At 49.6% G+C, this 18,057-nt stretch overlaps 1 long non-coding RNA gene across 1 annotated transcript; it reads left to right on the top strand.

The window, feature by feature from the left end:
• Positions 1 to 8,926: 8,926 nt before the first annotated feature.
• On the top strand, positions 8,927 to 13,394 carry LOC131493707 (uncharacterized). Its single transcript, XR_009252808.1, has 3 exons — positions 8,927 to 9,143; positions 12,094 to 12,466; positions 12,733 to 13,394. It is a non-coding gene; the product is annotated as an uncharacterized LOC131493707 (long non-coding RNA).
• Positions 13,395 to 18,057: the final 4,663 nt, after the last annotated feature.

Here is an 18,057-nt window from a genome sequence, read left to right on the forward strand (position 1 = left end):
CAAATCTTGAGAGCTCTGTTTGCTCCACCTGATTGCTTCCATGAACTGTCCACTTTGGACTAAGACTTGTACTTCTTCCCATCTTCTTGGAACACAAAATTAATTTTCTATACCCAATTTTCAACCAAATTCCATTTTCTAGCTTTCCGGCAACTTCCATCCAGGTTGGTCATTTAGCCTGTTGGTTTCAGGTCTCCTCTTTAAAAGAGAGAAAAAAATGATCCCCCATGCTTCACAGGAGGATTGTGAGAATTAATTAATGTTTGTAAAGGGTTTTCCATCCTGTAATGTCTTTGATATCAGAGGATGAAAGCATGTGAGTGGTGGTGATGAGGACCTGGTTCAGGAGGGAAAAAGAGAGAACAATTCTCTGTTCGTTTTAGTGCTCATCCATGCTGTTCTGACGCTTAACAAACTCCTTTTAAGTTATTCCAAGTTAAATGGATGCATGTCAATCCTATTGCTTTGATGAAGCCATCCAAATAAAAATAAAAATTCAAAACACTTTTGTACAAACCGAAGATGGAGGTAGAAGTCTGTTTCTTGTCAACCAGAACCCTAACTGCTGCTGTAGCCCCTACCCTGTCATCACTAGGAAGGTCGTGAATCAATCTGCTCACTTGTGGGTCCTCCCCCAGACTGTGAACATCCTTTCAATTCTAAGGAAAGAAGAAGGTAAGGTTGACTAATTTACTTTTTCCAGCAGAGAAGATAGTGTCTGTTGAGGGCTGAACTGTGTCCCTCCAAATTTAGATGTTGAGTGTGTTCATATGTTAAATCTCTAACCACCAGTACCTCACAATGTGACCATGTTAGGAGACAGAGTCTTTACAGAGGTCATCAAATTAAAATGAGGTCATATGGGTGGGTCCTTACAAGAAGAGATCAGGACACAGACACTCACAGAAGGATGACCATGTGAGGTCCCTGTGGGGAGAGGACAGCCATCTGCACACCTAGGAGAGGCGTCAGGAGAAACCAACTCTACCAACATCTGATCTTGGACTTCCAGCCTCCAGGACTGGGAAAGAATGCATTTCTGTTGTTTAAGCTACCCTGTTGGTGGTACTTTGTTACAGCAGCCTCAGCAAACTAATATAGTATCTTAGCCCACCCCTGACCTCAGCCAAATTTCTTTGTTACCAGTGGATCCAAGAGGGAGCATTAGGGATGGAGTTCTTTGTGGTTAAGGAAGATGTCAGAAAGTGCTCAACGTGTCTGTCTTCTGTAGTCATTTGACAATATTCACAGAGGGAATTTGAGATAAGAATTGACATGTAAGATCATTTCTTGCAAAAAGACCTACATTTTTTTCTTTAAATTATTGTATTTGAATCCTTCTGTCAAATGTCCACATTCTGGCTTATTAGAATTCATCTGAAATCTCTTTTCCTATTGCTCTTGAAGAGGTGCCTGCATGACTTCCTTTGATATATTTTCTGCCTTCCAGAAAAGGGAAATGCCCCCACAGTTCTTTTATTCCACCCCAGGAATCAACAATCTTTAGTAATATTTTATAGTAGATTAATAAGACCACTCCTCCAATCAAGAGTTGGTGTCTATTTCTACTCTCTTTGAATCTGGGTTTGGGGGTGGGAGGGATCTCGTGACTTGCTTTAATCAAAAGAGTTTGGTGGAAATGACATGTGTGTTTAGGAGCTGTATTAGAAACAGAACCAGTAGGAGACAGGTAGGTAGGTAGGTAGGTGATAGAAAGAAAGAAAGAAAAAGAGAGAGAGAGAGAGAGAGAGAGAGGGAGAGAGAGAGAGAGAAAGAAAGAAAGAAAGAAAGAAAGAAAGAAAGAAAGAAAGAAAGAAAGAAAGAAAGAAAGAAAGAAAAAAGGGATTTATTATGAGAAACCGGCTCATGTGATTATGGCTGAGAAGTCCCATGATCTGTCATCTGTAAACTGGAAACCCAGGACAAGCAGTGAGAAAACAGAGAGATGATGTCTGAGGGCCTGAGAAGCTCTAGCTCCATTTCAAGGGCAGAAGACTGATGTCCAGCTCGAGGAGTCAGGCAGAGAGAGAGTCAAATGTCCCTCCGCCATTTTGTTCTATTTGAGTCTTCAACGGACTGGGTGATGCCCTCCCACAGTGAGGAGTGCCACCTGCTTGACTCATTCTTCCCATTCAAATGCTAGTTTCACCCAGAAATATCCTCAGAGACACACTCAGGAATAATGTTTTACCAGCTGTCTGGACACTCCATGACCCAGTCAAGTTCATACATGAAATTAACCATTATAGAATCCTTGGCCTTCAGATGCCTTGGAACTTCTACCTCCACCCTCTTGAAATGCTTCCTGAGACCACCATGCCAGGAAGAAGCCTGAACAAAAGACCACGTGGAGCTGTCCCAGCTGATCCTGGCCCCAAAAGACCCCAGAACTGAGCCCACCCTTACAAGTGAGCCCAGGCAAGCCTAGCCACCACGTTGCTCGGTCAGCTCAGAGAATCACAACCAGCATTAAATCTTTGTTTTAAGCCGCAAATTTTGGGGTGGTTTGGCGCATGGAGGGATCACCGGAGCACTTCTCTGCCTCTTGGGCTACAAAGAGAGAAGACCAGTCCGAAGTTAATGAAAAATTAACTTCAAAGAATTAAAGACAGATCTATTTATAATAATATAAATATAATAAAAATTATTATGTAATTTTTCAAGCAAGTTAAACAAAGATGTGGTTCAATAAATTGCGAGGGGAGACAGGGTCCTTAAGCAATTGTTTAAAATAGTTTGTAATATCATATTAGTTGTATGAAAATGTTCTTCCCCAAACGCTGCGAAACAATGGATTCTGTTAATAATTTAAACAATGCCCCTGAAATCCTTTGCAACATGATTTGCTTAGCAAAATACTTCCTCATAAATCGTTCCAGGGAAGGCTTTGATCACCCCATAAATTATGCCATCGGGAATTCCACACCACCACAGCCTGGATCAGGGATGTTTTCCTGTGTTTGACCCTGAACTCAGCTTCCTCTTCCTCTCTTTTCCTTTATCTGCCCCCGGGGGCGGCGGGGGGCAGGGGGGGGGTGTTTTCATCCCAGAACAAAGTTTGTTAAGTTAGCATATTTCCCAAAATGTAGGGCTCACATCAGACTTCTAACTTTGGGACAGCACACAAACCATTTTTGGTATCTTCCTAAAGATATTCTCCAGACACAGACTTCTACCGTGTGTGCTTATGTGTGTACATGTATGTGTCTCTATGTTTGTGCCTGTGTTCATGTGTGTATACAGAGACATATTCACTTTCTGCGAAGACTTTTTTCATGTTTATTAATTTTGAGAGGGAAAGACAGAGACAAAGCACAAGGAGGGGAGGGGCAGAGAGAGAGAATTCCCAAGCAGGCTGTGCACCATCAACACAGAGCCCAACATGGGGCTCGAACTCACAAACCATGAGACCATGACCTGAGCCGAAATCAAGAGCCAGGTGCTGAACCATCTGAGCCCCCCAAGCGCCCTGATGCACACCCACTTTTTACACTGGCCTAAGCTCCATCTAACTGGGAAGGTGACTACCGTCATATGGGATGTCAGAGTGCAGGGGCCACATTAGTGTCCCGACCCACATGGGGTGGCTTCCGGTTCCCCCCTGACTTGTTGGTCCTTCATTTACCTATGTCATTGTCTCCCTTCAAGAATGCAGCTCCCAGGCATGGGAGGGGCAGGGCTAGTTTTAAAGGCTAAGTTCCCCCCGCAGCCCTGGAAAATAAGGAGTAGAACTTCCCATGTAGCTGCTGAGGCCCTTCACCCCGTAGACGGCGCCCAGCCCTTTCTGGGGAGTCCTACAAAAGCTGGAAGGTCTTATAGGAGGCACAAAGAACACTTTATATATCTATGAGACTTGACAAAGGACAAATGGCAAGTAATTGAAGACTGGAGTATCGCTTTCATCAGAATGGCCCATTTGAGCGGGTGATAAGCGTCTCCCTCCCACCTCAGAGGCCGGTCCCTTATTCTAATTAGCCTTCGAGGTTATCTTATTTGTGGCTAAGTGGCAACAGCCCCTCCGTCAGTTCTAGGAAGAATGATCAAAGAGGGATTTAATTAAATTTTCATATTTAATTTTCTTCTTTCATTTGTGCAGTCTCCTTTTGCTCAAAACATGCTATTCTCAGGGAGCTGAAAAGTTGCTCAGGAGAGCAGAACTCACTAGAATAGGAGAGAAATGGGGGCTTTATGGGTTTTCTTTAAAAGCACCCAAATCTCTCCATCTCCACTCTGCTCAAATGTGTGTGCAATTTAGGGCAGTAACATTTGAATTATGAATTGGCTGCTCCAGCTGCAAATTAAACGTGTGGCAAATGGCTTGGGTCCCAAATGTGCTTGGAGGCTGCTGGTAACAGGCTCTGCACCAAGGTCAGCGTCTGATGTCTAGCCTTACTTCCCTTAGATCTGTGGATGGGTTTGGTGGGAAGATCAGATTCCTGGGCTGGTTCAGAGAGAAGCCTGGAGGCCGGCATTGTTGAAATGCACACATTTGACCTCCCTGATAGCACCTCTTTATTTGTACAGGCACCAGCTCCCCCTGTATAGTCTGTGACGAATGTCCCCCAAAGCAGGGAATGCACTGATCAGGATTCCCATAGTGCCCCAGGAAGGGGAAGGAATCCCTCACCTCCTCTCTCTCCTTCTCCTTCTCTCCTTCTGGAGCATCATTTACATACTCATAATTCATGTGTTCAGTGCACATCATTCTTATCTACTCCTTAGAGCAGACCCTTCCTTCTGGATATCATCTGGAAAGCTTGTGGTAGCTTGGTTTTAAGTGGATTTAAATACAGGCATGCCTTCTGGGGACTAGCAAGGTAATAAGACGGATTTCCCCAGTTCCTGCTGGCCTCCTGCAGTCCAGATGCCAGCGGTGGGATTTTCTGGCTGGCACCTCCCAGCTGTGCTAAGGTCTGGGTTACACAGCAAAGTGAGTTCTTCCTTTAGAACGCTGGTGAGATCACCAGACAGCTTTTGCAGGGTTGACGTGTGTCCCCCCCTGAAAAATACGCTGAAGACTTAACACTTGGTGCCTGTGAACGGGACCTGATTTGGAAACAGGATCTTTGCTGACGTGATCAAGCTAAGATGAGGTCATGATGGATTAGGGCGGGCTCTAATTCAGTTACTGGTGTCCCTCTAAGAAGAGACCACACGGAGGGAAGACAGCCAGTGAAGACCGGGGCAGGGACTAGAGTGACACATGCTCAAGCCAGGGAATGCCAGGAGCCACCAGAAGCTGGAAGACGCGAGAAGCATGGTACCCTGGAGCCTGTGGAGAGAGCGTGCCCCTGTCAGCACCCAGATCTTGGACTTCCGGCCCCCAGAACCAGGGGAGAATAGACAGACTGCCAGCCTCGAGAACCAGGAGAGATAAAGTCTTGTCTTTTAAGCCACACGGGTGTTGGTACTTTGCCACGGCAGCCCGAGGAAACCCAAAACAGTTTACCAAAAATCAGATATCCTGTTCCCTTCTCACGTGACCGAATGGTCGCGAGCAGGACGGCCAGCAGGGGTGCATGGCACACTCATGATGTCAGTGTGCTGTCCGCTGAGGGGCCGCAGACACAGTGTGCACGGTGGGGTCACACACCGTGAGTTTGCTTGGGCAAATCAGTGCTCTGACCGTGTGAGTGAGGCGCCCCACAGCGTCTGCCGCTCAGCGACTCCCGCTCTGGGAACAGCCCTGCCAGACAGATCAGAGGTGATCGTGAAGTTCCAACCACAAATACACTAACGGCATTCTTACCTAGACGGAGGAGGAACCTCGTTCCTATAAACAATGAAGCATTTACTGTGGCTCCATCACGGACGGGCTGTTGCGAAGATGCGGAACCCACGTTCGGAGGAATTATTTTCATCACCAGGCAGAGACGTCCTCACAACGTGATTCTCGGTGACGGGAACGTGCACGGGTTATCCAGACCGCGGATCGCACCCAAACACACCACCGTCTTCAGTGGGTTCGTGAGAAATCTTACCTCCATCCCTGATCTTCACCGTCCTTTCCAAGTTCTCTGAAGGAATTGTCTGCTACCTTATAGTCAGAAACACGATGTGTGAAAACAGACTGGTTCCGTCACATGAATTCTCTTCTTTACTTCCCCCCCACCCCCGGTTCCCCCCGACCCCCTCCTCTTTGATGGGGTTGAAAACATGTTCACAAATGGTATTTTGTGTCACAAATGGTATTTTGGAATTGGCATTGTAAGCCCCCCACCCCCAGCTCTCCAAACGATTGATGGGCGATTTCCTTTCCGTTTCCCCCTTGCCCCGTCCTCTGGAAGGTCATTCGATTTGGGACATGGTGATTCATTCCATCGCGGACCTCCCTCCGGGACCTGGCTTGGCTCAGGTGGGCTGCAAACACCAGGGCTGGTTTAGGGGCCCTGACTTGTGGCTCCAAATTTCCTAGCCCTGCAGGAAGCAAAGCCGGACCACATTAGACAGGGCTGGGGGCACATGGGTGCAGGTAGGAACTCGGCGTTGGATTCTTCTGTGGTCTCTGTTGGAACCCTGAGCTCACGGCCTCTGACTCTGTGGGGTATGTTCGCTTTGTGTGCGGTCCCCCTTTGGAGACCTTTCAGTGCTTCTCTGTACCCCCCGCATCGGCGTGTGAGGTCTGCCGCACCAAGTACCACCAGCTGGGAGCTTGAACAGCAGACATTTGTTTCCCCACCCACAGTCCTGGAGGCTGGAGGTCCCAGATCAAGGCGTCAGCAGTTCGGTTCCTCCTGAGCCTCTCTCCCTGGCATGTGGACCACCATCCTGTCCCCGTGTCCTCACACGGCGTCCCTCTGGATGTGTCTGTGTCCCCATCCCCTCCTCTCCTTCACCTGACACCCTATGATCTCCTGTTACCTTCATCACCTCTTTAAAGACCAGAACCCCAAATACAGTCACATTCTGAGGTCCCGGGGGCAAGGACTCCAGTGTACTGAGGAAAGGACTCTTTCTCCCAAGGTCAGACCATGGTTGGACACTCAAGTGAGGCACCAGCTCCCAGAGACACGTTCTCTCCTCTTAGTCTAGTCCCAGCCCGTCCAGGATGGCTGTGGTCCGGCGAGTGAGCCCTAGGTGTTCCAATGTTAGCGCTCGGTCACCAGGACAGCGTTTGTCACTTCAGTTGGAGTTATTCACACTTGTCCCTGGTGCTGCCCAGGACCCCAGCTTCCTGGATGCAGCAGGCTCACAGCTGTGATCCACGAGTTCCTGTCCCACTGCTCCGACATGCCAGCCTGCCCAGCACGGCCTGTCGAGAAGGAGTCGGGAAGGGACCCCAGGGCCCTGTGCCCCTCCTCCAGCCACCTCTGCTGCTGCTTCCTCTGTTTGGTGCCACAAATACAGCAGCTTAGGGCGTGCTGGCAGAGGAAGGGGAGGGGGGCTCCGTAGGGCCAGGCCCAGCTTTGGGGAGTGGGAAATGAGAGCATGGTCCTGGAGGTATTGCTACTCCCACAGGAGCTGTAGGGAGGGGTGCTGAGGTCTGCAGTGGAGACCCCGTCCTCTCCCTTCCCCAGGACTCCCCCACCTCCAAGAGCACGGAGTGGACAGGTTATGAGCAATGGAAAGATAGTCGGTGTTGTGTCCACATTTTGTGCAGAAAAAAAAAAGCACAGGGGCGCCTGGGTGGCGCAGTCGGTTAAGCGTCCGACTTCAGCCAGGTCACGATCTCGCAGTCCGTGAGTTCGAGCCCCGCGTCAGGCTCTGGGCTGATGGCTCGGAGCCTGGAGCCTGTTTCCGATTCTGTGTCTCCCTCTCTCTCTGCCCCTCCCCCGTGCATGCTCTGTCTCTCTCTGTCCCAAAAATAAATAAAAAACGTTGAAAAAAAATTAAAAAAAAAAAAAAAGCACAAGAACCAGAGCCTTCCTTATTCTGGTTATTCTCTCACTTGGGAAGGGACCCCTGTATGCCAGTGACTTCCTTCCAAAACCCATCGGCCAGAATGTGTCACCTGACCACCGAGGGGGTTGCCAGAGAACCCGTGGCATGGGAGTATTTGTTCCCTGGCACCTGCCATCCCTGGGCCAAAGCAGTGGCTGTTAGTCAGCAGAAAGGCAGAGGTGGACATCAGGCAGGCAGCCAGCAGGGGGGCCACATTTGGGACAATGACCACCTCTGGGAAGCCAGACCCCTTCCTTCGCCAGCACGCACACAGCTACCACGGAGACTTTAGGAGACCTCGATCCCCTTTCCTTTTCCTTTTCCTTTTCCTTTCCCTTTTCCTTTTCCTTTTCCTTTCCCTTTTCCTTTCCTTTCCCTTTCCTTTCCTTTCCATTTTATTTTTATTTTAAATGTTTATTTATTTGAGAGAGACAAAGCATGAGTGGAGAAGGGGCAGAGAGAGGGAGACACAGAACCCGAAGCAGGCTCCGGGCTCTGAGTTGTCAGAACACAGCCGATGTGGGGCTCGAACTCACAAACGGTGAGATCGTGACCTGAGCCGAAGTCTGACGCTCAACCGACTGAGCCACCCAGGCGCCCCCCCTTTTTTTAATTCTAAATATCTTTATTGGCATAGAATCCACACGCCATATAATTCTGGGCTTTCCTGCTCACAGGCCAGTGGCTGTTGGCACAGTCACAGAATTGTGCCACCGTCACCCCACCCATCTTAAAACATGTGCATCACCCCCAAAAAGAAACTCTGTGCCTGTCAGCTACCGCTGCTCCCAGCCACAGGCAGCCGCTAACCTCTGTCCCACCCACATAGATCTGACATACAGGGAAAATCCTGTGTCCTGAGGCTTTTCTGTGCTTGGCTTCTCACACTCAGCATATTCTCAAGGTCCTTCCTTGTTTTTGTATCCAAATTCCTCTTTATGGCTGAATATCCCTCCTTTGTGTGTATTCATTCGCCAACTGATGATTGAATTGGTTGTTTTCTCCTTCAGGCTCTCCTGAACCAGCTTGTGTGTGCGCACACACGTATCTGCATTTCCCCGGGGCAGGTGCCTAGGGGCTCAGCCACTGTGCGTCTTCTGAATGCCCTAAGGATGTCCCCCAATTAGGTTCCCATCCTAGACTGCGGTAGGTGCCTCATCGACCAGCCAGGCAAGAGATCTTCTGTGATTGCCAGCCACGTTTTGTCGGGAATTACGCCGCATCTTTCCTGTGGCCCACGCAGGAGAAAAATGAATGCTCAGGTATTTTCCCTCCCAGTTTTCTCGCATATGCTCTCTGCTCCTACAAGGGAAAATGGAAACTCCGATCAGCAGAAAACCTTAGCCTGCGCCGGGATTCACCTCTCTCTCCCCAGTAGCTGTGGCTTCATGCGCCCGCCCCCGCTTACAGCCTCACCTCCTGTCTCTGGCAGCTGACAGCACCTAAGGGGCCACCCTGAGGTTTCAATGGTAACCCGACCTCCTGCCTGCCCCTCCTTAACCAGGCTGTGCCCCCCCAGGGGAGTACAGTGTATCCAATTATTTTTACCCTTGTGTGTGTGCGTGTTTGTAAACTATAATGGTGAGTTGGGAGAACAAAGGTGATACAAGCCCCTTCTGGCATTTTCTATTGCTATTTTGTTTTCAGTGACTTCAAACCTCCCCCAGAGATCACAGTGGTGGGGGTTCCAGAGGGCACTTGGACAGGGGGTCCGACAATTGCTTCCACATTCATTGTTTGTTTGCTAATTAAGACTATAGTCTCGTGCCCAACCCCGTGCCAGGATTGTAGGCGGAGAACCCAGTCCTGCCCTCAAAACTGCAAACTCGAGCAGGCAGGAGAGGCCGTGGCCGGACCTTGCTGACGCAGGAGCAGCGTGTGGCCCTGGAGTCACGTGGGGGAAGCCGGTCACTCTGGTCCCCTCTCCTTGGAGAAAGCAGGTCAGGGGAGCAGCCTCCCTGTCAGTCTGCTGTTACCTCGCTCTGCAGGCTCTCTGAAGGCCTCCTGGTCACCCTGCCAGTGAAGGAGGGATCCCGACCCAAAGCAGACGCACGGCGCTGACAGCAGACAGAGGAGACGGACAGCAGCTTCCAGCGGCCACACGCATCACAGGCCAACAGGAAGACCTGGCCACGCGGGGCTCCTGGGGCGGCCCATGGGAGCAGCCAGCCAGCACGGGGTGAAGCCTGTGAGGCTGAGGGCTGGGCGGGGGCAGCTGTCCAGCCAGGGGGCTAGCATGTGGGGGCCTCCCTGCCGGGCGGTGGGCACACACGTGTGCCAAGAGCAGGGAAGCCCAGAGCTGGGCCGCTGTGGCCCAGAGATGACAAGACAGCACAGGAGTCTTTAGGTCTCCTGTCATCATGGCTTTTCGGCTAATCCCTGGAGGGTCAGCTGCCCTGGAGCTGTGGTGACAGCCTCGCCCCCCAGCCCGGTCAGGAAGGAGTCATGGGTGATGATCCCAACGCAGGAGGGCCGGGAGGAACGTTTTCCCTCCCAGACACCTCCAGAGGCCACTCTGGGCCTGCCTAGGACACTGTTTTGCTCCAACGTTTAGAATCCCCCCCTGATGGGACCTTTGGTTTTCTGACATTGCCCTGTGTTTAACCCTCTGGACTGGGTGGCCGCATGCATTTCTCTAGAATCCCTCTGTCCCCTACTGGCCGCCGTCCACCCTGTGTCAAATCAGCTCCCTGGGTCCCAACTCAGGCAGCCCCCATCTTTCCCACCCCAGGGCTGGTGCTGCCTTCTTGCCCCCACCCCTGCCTGGGCTTGCGGGCAGCTGTCCAGTGGAGCCCCTGCTCACCCCCCTCAGCTGGGGTCCCCGGGCTCCCCACCCGCACAGCCTGTCCTGAGTTTGTTCCCTGCCCGGTGTGGCCAAGGAGCTCCGGACCATATGGGAACAGGGACCTGAGGACCCATCCTGCTTGGGCACATTTGTCTTCAGTGACAGTAAGATTCCTTCCTGCACAAGCCCGCACCACTGTGTGCCCTGTCTACCCCAGGCTGGAGCTAGAGGGCCTTTTCCATGGGGCCCTGCCATCCCCCCTCCCCCACCCCAGCTGGCTCTACTCTCTCTAACATTCCGAGGATGCCTTCCTGGGCAGGAATTCCTGACCCACAGAGATGGTCTTGATGACCAAACACGGGCCCTTCTCCACAGAGGTGGGGAACGCTCGTTGCCAATGTGTTTAGAAGAACAAGATTTGTCTTGGGGACAAAAGTTCAAGGGTGTTTATTCATTTGACTGGTATGTATTAACCACCATATGCCATGCACTGTCCTAAATTCTAGGAAAATAAAAGTTTAAAAAGAGAGAAAGAGAGAGAGAGAGAGAGAGAGGCGCCTGGGAGGCTCAGTCGGTTAAGCATCCGACTTCAGCTCAGGCCATGATCTCACAGTTCCTCGGTTCGAGCCCTGCGTCGGGCTCTGCGCTGACAGCTCGGAGCCTGGAGCTGCTTCGGATTCTGTGTCCCCTGCTCTCTCTGCCCCTCCCCAACTCGTGCTCTGTCTCTGTCTCTCAAAAATGAATAAACATTAAACAATAAACAAGGGGCGCCTGGGTGGCGCAGTCAGTTAAGCGTCTGACTTCAGCCAGGTCACGATCTCGCGGTCCGTGAGTTCAAGCCCCGCGTCAGGCTCTGGGCTGATGGCTCGGAGCCTGGAGCCTGTTTCCGATTCTGTGTCTCCCTCTCTCTCTGCGCCTCCCCCGTTCATGCTCTGTCTCTCTCTGTCCCAAAAATAAATTAAAAATGTTGAAAAAAAAATTAAAAAAAAAAACAATAAACAAACAAACAAACAAATAAAAAGAGAGAGAAAGAGAAAAACCTTTGCCCTCACGGAGCTTACATTCTGTCAGAGAGGCAGACAATAATAGAATAAATAACTAAAATATACCATCTGTTTTAAAAGTGCTTCTATAAAGGAAAGTACAAATCAGGGGTGAGGAGCTGAGGTCGGGAAGTTGAGATTCAAAATGTGTCTATCAGGGAAGTCTTCCCAGTAAAGGGGGCTTCTGAGCAAAACCTGAAGAGGGTAAGGGGACAGTCCTGTGGGAAGACAGTTCCAAGTGGAAGGGAGTGTATGTGCAAAGGTCCTGAGGCAGGGCCAAAGGGCCAGCAGGGAAGCCTTCTTGGTGAGCCGAGGACAGAGGGTGGGGACCAGGCCCCCTTCCCACAGCAGGGAGGCATCAGAAGCCTTCGGTTTTCATTCCAGGTGAAATGGAAACCCCCCGAGGGGCCAATGGAGGAAACACAGGAGCAGATTCAAACTTCTGAACGTTCCACCTGCTGCCGATGATGTCCCGGGCGGAAGTGTGCCATCCGTCAGGAGCTGCCCGGGGTCCAGGCCCTGCAACCCCAGCTCCACCCTGACCAGCTAGCCCTGCACGGTTTGCCGGGGGCGGGGAGACTGCCTTTTCTGCCTTCTGGTGGCCCTTTTGCAGCTGTTTCCTGGGCTCTGTCTCCTCGTGGAACGAAGTAACGCCTGAAGCAGCCCGTGTCCGGGGCGTGGCCCCTCTTATGCCCTGGCCGCCAAAGGACAGGAGAGTCTCACTAAGCCTCACGCTGGCTCGTCATCTGTTCTGCAAGTAGGTCTTCAGGGATGTGGTGCCCCACCATCGAAGGCCGTCATTTCCAGGAGACTCCTCAGAGGAGATCAGAGGGGAGCCGGGCGGTCCCCTGGGGTGGGGGTGGGGGGGTGCAGGGGGGCCAGTTCTGAAGGGCTCTGGAATCCCCGGGGCCAAAACCAGGGTTTCCATCTGACAACAACCACGCCGGGCACGCACGCGGAAGCAGAACCTCGGCCAGCTCAGCCCCAGCATAGCCTGCGGTTTTCGTCATTCCCATCCTGCAGGTGAGGACAACGGGGCACCAGAGAGGCTGACGTGATTCACCACGTGTGCGCTTACGGCCACCACATCCAGGAGCTGCATCTCTCCCCCGGGGCCCACGCTGCCCCCGCCCCAGCTCCCGTCCATCAGTACCACATTTCGCTTTGCACATTTCCTGGGGGAAGAATCCTAATCTGGCTTTGGAAGTACTATTAATACCGACTTTACACTTTTCTTTGTCCATTTGGAGCCATTTGTTTTTTCTTTTCCGGGTCTCAAACAATTCTGCAGACCTGTGATGAGCCGGCTGGCCCGGCCGCACCCACACCCGCTGCCCCCCGCGCCCACAGCCTTATCGTCACTCCTGCAGGCCAGCTGACTCCGGGTTGGCTCTGCACAGCAGAACTTCCTGGCGTCTGTCCCTGCCCTCGGGAACATTCTGCCCTTCCTGGGAACATGCCTTTGAGCTTGCCGAAGTCTGGTTTCCCTCCTACGCATCCTGAGAGCTGCTTGCAAGAGACGATGGACCAGCTTCACCTGCCCCCTCACTCCCTGGGCCTCAGCGCCTTCCCTGCACCCAGGTCGCCCGCGAGCATCGATTTCACACAGATGAACAGCTCCTTCCCATGGGAGTTCAAGATAACTCCTGCCGCTCAGTCATCTTTAAAATTGTTCCTTAACTGTCCCTGTCCCAAGTTTCATTTTTCCTCGGCGTTCAATTAAATTAAGCTGCTAGCGGCCGCACATTTTAATTTTCCTGTTTCACACCGGATAATAAATAGTGATCGGGGAACAGGATGGCCTCTTCCCTTGGCCTTCTCTCCTCCCCCTCACCTCTCGTTTCTCTACATCTCATTCCCTGAGTGCGTCTGAGTGTCTTGAGGGCCTCGGACCCCTTGATGAGGCCAGCAGGGCCTTGACTGCGCACCTGCATTATTCCCGGGCTCGGTCCTGGTCTGGCAAAAGGAGGTGGGATCTCAAAGGCAGCCGAGCTTGTCTTGGAGAGTGAAAGCTGCAGGCAGACTCCCACATCCCTGGCTCCTGAGATCTGCCCGTCTCCGGCTGTCAGCGGCCAGAGGATGGTCATGAGGCAGCAGCTCTGGGACCCCAGATGCTGGGAGCCCGCGGTCTTCTCAGGCCAGCTCAGACCCCGCACTTGGTGAGTGCAGCGGGGCCCAGACATGAGGCTCCCCGCCTGTGCAAGCTGGGGGTGACCCCCAGGCTCCAGCCTCGGAGACCCGCCCTCGGCAGGTGCCAGGGGCTGTGCTTCTCTCAGGGGGAGTTTTCAGGGGGAGCCATGTGGTTTGATGGAAAAGTAACACTCATGAAAAGAAGAGCGTCATTTAAGACGTATTTCTCCAGGTCAGGTTTTGCTTTAAATCCTTACCTATCATATCTTAATCTTCTCCGAGTTTTGAAACGTAGGCATTCCTGTCACCTGTTTAAAGAAGAGAAAACTGATGATGTTCTGAGGAGCCCGGTAATGTCCCCAGGAGGTTGTGGCACCAGAACTTCAAGCCTTATCCTTTTTTTTTTTCTTTTTCTGTCAAACCATCTGTCCCTGGTTTTCTTCTCCAAGGAGGCCTCATTGATATTTCCAGGGTAACTGTTCCAGAAGCATTACAGTTTGGCCAGCCCTTTTATGGATTTGTCTCTCAAGGGTGACTCATTGTCATCAGTAGGTTTAGGGCACTAGTTTGAGGAAATCCCGAGAGGGCAAATTCTGGAGTCTGGCTATTTGGATTTAATTCCTGTCCCGCATCTTATTAGCTATGGGTCCTTTGCCAAGTTCTGGTTATTTCATCTTTAAGATAGGTTCAGCTAGGGGCGACTCAACAGCTCAGTCGGTTAAGCGTCCAACTCTTGACTTCTGCTCAAGTCATGATCTCATGGTTCGTGAGATTGAGCCCTGCATCAGGCTCTGCACCGACAGCACAGAGCCTGCTTGAGATTCTCTCTGCCTCTCTGTCTGGTGCTCTCTCCCAAAATAAATAACATTTTTAAAAAATTTAAAAATATACAATAAGGTCAGCCGCTCTAACAAGAAGATCCAAACCCACAATGATTTCAACAAGACAAACATTCCCTTTTTTCTCATACAACCACTCGCAGGTAGGTAGCTCTGTTCTAAGGGCTCATTTGGAGACCGGGGTTCTTCTTCACACTTCTCAATAATCCCCAGTCAGTCAGAAGCACAGGTGATGCAACACACGCTGAATGTCCTACAGTTTGGTTCTGTTCTGCACTCCCTGGAGATAGTACCAGACCCCATGGGTGACGGCCTCAGTCCCACGAGACTGTCCCCCACTTCACAGGCCAATTGCATGTCCAGAGTGTCACCCATGCTTCTGACCAACTGGCTATAAATCAGAGATCCCATGACCCCTTCCTCAAGGGTTAATATGCTACAGTGCCTCAAATAACTCAGAGAAACATTTACATACATTTATTAGTTTATTACAGAGAATCTTATAAAGGATACAGATGAACAGCCAAATGGCAAACTATTTGGGGCAGAGGCCCAAAAGTGTCCCCAAAGCAAGAGCTTCTGTCCTCGGGGAACTAAGATGTGCCACCCTCCCAGCACGCAGATGTGTTTATCAGCCTGGAAGCTCTCCAAACCTCAACACTTTGGGTTTTTTATGGAGGCCTCATGACATAGGCATGATTGATTGAATTGTTGGCCACTGATGTTCAGTTCAACCTGTAGCCCCTCTCCCCTCCCAGGAGGGCAGGGGTAGGAAGGAAAGTTTCAACTTCCCACTCATGGTTGGTTCCCTTAGCATCTTTTGGTAACCTAGGAACTTTTCCAAAAGCCACCTCATTAACATAACAAAAGACACCTTTATCATTCATCACTTAGGAAATTCCTGGGGTTTTAAGAGCTCTGTGCCAGGAACTGGGATGAAGACCAAGTATATGTTTCTTATTATAAATCACAATACCACAGCAGAGTTCTACTGCTAAAAGAAAAAGGAGGAAATAGATGCTGGGATATAATTAGCAATCTGCCAAAGGTGATGGTCCTGGACCCCAAAGGTTTTCTGAGAAGATTAAATGAGACACACATATATAAAGCTTTGAGTATAAATAGGTGGCATTTGCTAAAACCTCCTGAAATGGTTTTATTAATATCACCACTATTGTCACCATCATCATCATCATTATCACCATCATCACCCTCACCACCATCATCATCACCACCATCATCACCATCACCTCCACCATCATCACTCTCACCACCATCATCATCACCATCATCACCATTATCACCCTCACCACCATCATCATCACCATCACCATCATCACCATCATCGTCATTGCCATCATCATTATCGTATTCATCAGCTCCAGCCAGCAAGAACAATAATTGGGCTTATATTAACATTCTTGTTTTCTAGTCACAGGTATATTTTTCTAATCATTTCTGCCTCCATTCACTTCCAGAATTCAAATGCAAACAGAAGCCTAATTTATCACTACATCAGGTTCAGTAAATGCTAGTTTGATACAGTAATTCACACAGGTTTTACAAATGGTTTTGATCATAAGAATTCACAGTAAGCCTTGTAAATATGTGCGCAGCTTTAAAATGGTATGTCTCTGACCCAGCAACTTTGCTTTTGAGATTTTACATGAAGGAAATAACCACAGAGAAGCAAAAAGATTTATCTACTGGGATGTTTCTCGCAGCAATATTTATAACAGTTGAAAAATTGGAAACAACCTGAATGTTGAAGAATAAAGGCTTGGTAAAATAAATTATACTATATCTATATAATAAAATGCTATACAGCTTTAAAAATTATACTGTGGAAGAATATTCAAATATATGGAAAAATGTTCATGATATATATTTGTTAAATAAAAAAGCAAATTTGAAAACAGTGTGGGAAAAATTATAATCTTGGTTTGTGGAGGAAAAGCAACTATCAGGGAAGAATGCAGACTGTGGATGTGGAAAGATTTGAATTCTGGTTCTTCCATGTTCCTTGGGCAAGACACTTAACTTTTGTGCCTCACTTCCCTCTTTTGCAAAATGTGAATTATAATAATACTCTCCTTAGAGGGGGCCCAGGCAAAATCCCCTCCCCTTCCTTCAACTCAGCATACCTGGCAGATGGTTCTTCAATCTCTATTTGGATACCTCTGATGAATGGGTCCCTCAACACCTCCCATACTGGCCATAAGTGGAAGAACTCTAACCACAAACTACTCATTGAATGGATGGAACCCACCTTGAAACTTACATTGTCCAGGCTGGGACTTGTGTTTTCATTGTTATGACTTCATTGTTATGACTAATAAAAGGGCAGTGGGCATTTGATGCATACATGCAGTTGTTGTGAGGCTTAGGTTTCTTATCTGGATTCCCAGAAAATCCATGTGAATTGTCTTGGGGCCATCTGTAGACCAGCCCAGTAGTCTTGGTTAGGGAAAGGGAGCTGAACAGAGCCACTAAAGCAGGGTGCAAACGGTATAACTTATGGAGACATCTCTGATATCAAGTCAGAGATCAAGAAATACTCAGAAAATCAGTTTCACCTCTGCCACTAAAGAATCAGTTGACCTTGGGCACGTCACCGTTCTTAAAGTTTCAGCTTCTTTGACTGACAGAGAGATGGAGAGAAGTAGGGGTTTCAGGCATCCTTTTAAGGGAGGGTACCCCTTTGTTGAAATGTCATACAGTGCAGCAGGCCATTGTGTCAAATAAATGAGGAAAGATGCTATCGGCAAGATAAGGGAGTAAGGGGATCCAGGGCATCCCTGCTCCTCCTCCTTATGTGTGCCCAGAGACGGTAGTGTCTCTGTGGGACCCAGCTGCAACTTTGTCTTCGTATTTATGCAAACATAAAATTAACACCTGTAGCACTCTGCACAACAGCCACAGGTGGGAAGAACCCAAACCCCATTGATGGACAAGTGGACCAACAGGTTGAAACATGAGTGTCCGAACCGTGGAATATTGCTCAGTCACAAAAGAAATTCAACACTGACATACACTACAATGTGACAAGCCTGAAAACATTATGCTAAATGAAAGCAGCCGGTCACAAAGGGCCATGTGTGTATATAACACATCCAGAATAGGTCAGGTCAGTCCTTCGAGACAGAGACAAGATTGGTGATTGCCAGAGACTGGGGGGAGAGGAAGGCTGGGGGTGATCGCTAATGGGTATGAGTTTCCTTTTGGGGTGATAAGAATGTTTTGGAAAGTAGATAGTGGGTGGACAGCATTGTGAATTCACTGAATGTCATGGTTTTATTTAAATGTGGAATTGTTCACTTTAAAATGATTAATTTATGCTATGTGAATTTTAGCTCACCAAAAAAGCCCAAAACATTTA

Source organism: Neofelis nebulosa, chromosome 2, assembly GCF_028018385.1.
Source record: "Neofelis nebulosa isolate mNeoNeb1 chromosome 2, mNeoNeb1.pri, whole genome shotgun sequence".
Classification (NCBI taxonomy): domain Eukaryota; kingdom Metazoa; phylum Chordata; class Mammalia; order Carnivora; family Felidae; genus Neofelis; species Neofelis nebulosa.